The sequence below is a fragment of the Euprymna scolopes genome, chromosome 11 (assembly GCF_053919585.1).
Source record: "Euprymna scolopes isolate OS-2025 chromosome 11, ASM5391958v1, whole genome shotgun sequence".
Taxonomy (NCBI): Eukaryota; Metazoa; Mollusca; class Cephalopoda; order Sepiida; family Sepiolidae; genus Euprymna; species Euprymna scolopes.
The window spans coordinates 119,829,231-119,832,735 of NC_136492.1; the positions used below are offsets into that span (position 1 = coordinate 119,829,231).

The 3,505-nt window shown below is 35.6% G+C and overlaps 1 pseudogene; it reads left to right on the forward strand.

The window, feature by feature from the left end:
- The first annotated feature begins 332 nt into the window (after nt 1-332).
- Nucleotides 333-449, forward strand: LOC145288521 (5S ribosomal RNA; annotated as a pseudogene).
- The last annotated feature ends 3,056 nt before the right edge of the window (nt 450-3,505 follow it).

Consider the following 3,505-nt stretch of genomic DNA (forward strand, 5'->3'; position numbering starts at 1 on the left):
TAATTCCCCCGACTCGTTATCTGTGCCTAAACCTAAACGTAGATTCCATGAACAAAGCATTTTTCTTAGAACTGCACGCCTGTGGAATTGTCTTCTGCTTTCCCTCTTTCCAGCTGACTACATTATGGTTGTCTTAAAGTCTAACGTAAACAAGTTCTTGATAAGCCGTTCCAATTGTTAACAAATTTACCGAATTTCTATTACTAACTATTACTATATTGCCCAATTTCTACTGTACGCTCTTTAACCTTTATCCTCGAGTAGCCTCTTGGCCTTGATAATGTAGTAATGCCTATGGAAAAATATATATATACACACATACAAACACACACACACACAGCATAATTACGTTGACACACCGGTTCTCGTCAGATCACCGAAGTTAAGCAACGTTGAGCCTGGTTAGTAACAGATGGGTGACCATTTGGAAATTCTAGGCGCTGTATGTGCTCTCCGCTTATCTCGGTATTTGTTCCCAGTCGTCAAGTACATACATTTCATTTGTCACTGGTGTTTTAAAATGTGACTCAGGAGAGGTGTTGTTTGAGATTGCGCACCTCCCGCTACAAAAATTATACGCGTAGGCAACTCTACGTGAGTATCTATAATCTGCCAATGATTGAAGGAGCCTGATAGTTTTGTTTATATAAATATATCTATATATATATATATATATATATATATATATATATATATATATATATATATATATATATATATATATATATACACACACACATACATACATCTCAGAGACACTCGCTATATAGAGAGACTACATAACATAAGAATAAAAAAAATAAAGTATTCTTGTCTCCCATCAATTGATGATGAATCATTCATAAAGTTTATGCGATAAGATCCACACTCATTCATTGTTGCGAGAAGATCGAATCTCAAGAGGTCAGTGTACGAAAAACAGTTTTGATTATAATATAAGGCTTGCCAATCTGTCGCTCGATACTTGGGGGTTAAAGGAACACTTTTCAGTTTAATGTGTCGGCAATCACAGAGAACCTGCCGCAAAAATCGACGTTAAATAATTGCAGCTATACACCGGAAGCAATAACATAGCATTTTCTTTTTATATACTATGTGTACTGTTTACAAATTGATATATTTTAATCAAAGTGTTTAGACGTGGAGTAAATAAGACCCGGCATATCTGCAATTGCGAACACCGCTAAAATAGGGAATTAAGTTGAGACGTTCAATTTAACTCACAGAAGAGTTATAATAGAGGAAATCTGTAAAAATCTGTGAATTTGAATGATGATCAATGAATGTTTCACACTCCCAAATTTTTATTCTCACCGTAATCGGTAAAATCGCCCATTTTTTCAATCAAATCGATTGATTGCCCGCTCTAGTTGGGGACTCCACGCGGTACACCGGAAGGAAGCTTCATATACAACTCCGCAGTGACTTAGTTCAAAATACATCGTAGTAAACATTGCACTGTAGAGAATAATGTTTATTTTATGAATTTATTTTTATATATAATGGCTTGAATTAAAATTTACATTGCAAAACTGAAGTATTATATTTCAATTGCGCTCTAAACATAAACATTTCGAACGCGCTCCTGTCATGTGAAAAAACCTGTTGTTGCCTGTGTGGTAATAAAACTTCTCAAATGCACTTGTGATATTAAGCTTTTAACTTTGGTAAAAATCGCATGTCCATTCTTCCATCGGTTGCTTTGATTATCAGTTATCGATACTTATCGAAGGCATTTCGACACAAAACTTATCTAAGAACACTCTCAGACACATAAAATATATTTTTGTAAAATTTCATGAAAATAGACCCAACTATTTTGAGTTCGTATGTAACGAATTCTCAGACAAAACTTAGGATTACTGTTCTCATTTTGAGTGTCATTTTCATAACGCTTCGATCAATGCAACCTCCGACCTATTTCACATGGAAATATTGTGAAAATGACAAAATGAGAACAGTAGACCGAAAAATCCAAATAATACGAATAGCCAATCCCCAGTTCAAAAATTTAGAAAGTAAATTTTCAAATCTGATTAAACGTTATTAGAAAATAATTTTGTCCGTGGCCTTCTGGTTAAGATCTTAGTATAGTATCAGTTTCAAAAGTAACCAATTTAAAATGGACCTTGCTGCAAAAACTTAACGTCATCTCCCCCAACGGAGATATACATACGAATGGGGACTGCCGAGGAAGCTGGTTAAACCCGCTATAGAGTTAATGCCACACTTTTATTCATTCATTAAAGTAAAGATTTCATAAATAAAATGTTCACGTCTAATTAAGCAAGTATGAAAGAAGTTTGTCCTTGGACTTTTGGCTAAGATCTGAGTATAGTATCAGTTCTGGAACTACGCACCACATGTTCTGTCCTCTGTTTGTTCAAGAAAAAAATTCTTTTAGACTGAGAATTTTAATTTTGTTTGAGTCTAATGCCACACTTTGGAAGCTGGGTTTCCCCATATTAAAATGAATCTTGTGCCAAACTTTGCCCTCTTTGGTAGGCACGTAAATAAAAATTCGCCAACAAATAAAAGTTCTAGGCGCAGCTGCCTCTAAAGAAGATCAGGCTAAAAGGTTTTATGACATGTAATGTCTAATCATTATCGATTCTCTTGAAAAAAATGCAAGCGTAAACAGTGTTTCCTATTGTATACCTTTTAAAAAAGCATACAAAGAGATGAAGAAGAAACGAAGGGCTTATCAATCTTCCGGGGGATTCTGGCATCGGTACAATATTAGGCCTCATACTACAGCAAGAACAATGGGAATCGTCGATCAGTTTGTATTCGAACAGCTGCCAAAAACCTTCTTTCCAGTCCATATCCGGACCACTATCCTTTCCATCTATTTTCTTCCCCCATCAAACAAATTCTGCGGCAAACAAAGTTTTTCAAGATGAAGATGAAGTGAAAACCCCGCCGGCAAATAGCAAAACGTCAGTCCAAAGATTTCGATGCCGTAAGAAAACAGATATTTTTTCCGAGGGCAAAATCGGCTTTTCAAATAATGCGCATTATATAAAGAACGATTTTTTCCACGATTTTCAAATAATGCGCATTATATAAAGATTTTCAAATAATGCGCATTATATAAAGCACGATTTTTTCCCGTGTAAAATTGGAGATATTTTATGTATTGCACGCCTCTCGTAGGTGTATAGACACTGTAGCCAGATCTACATTTCTACATGTACGCATATGATAAATTAATAGGATAAAATAAATCCGAGGAGATGAAAGAAAACAAGGAAGACACGAAATGCCCTTGAAATATGAAGGCGAACCATTGCGACTCGATTTTGAGTTTTTGATCTTTTCCTCTTTCCATCTATGCGTCATTCTAATCTAGCTATGCATAGCCGCGCTGATGGTCCGTAGATTACTATATGCACCCTTATATAGTAGGGTCCACCTGATGGAAAAAGAGCAATGTTTACCTTTTAGAATTTGGGCAAATGCGTCCGCGTGAAAAGATATTTGATATTTCAATTCTCGGTGGTGG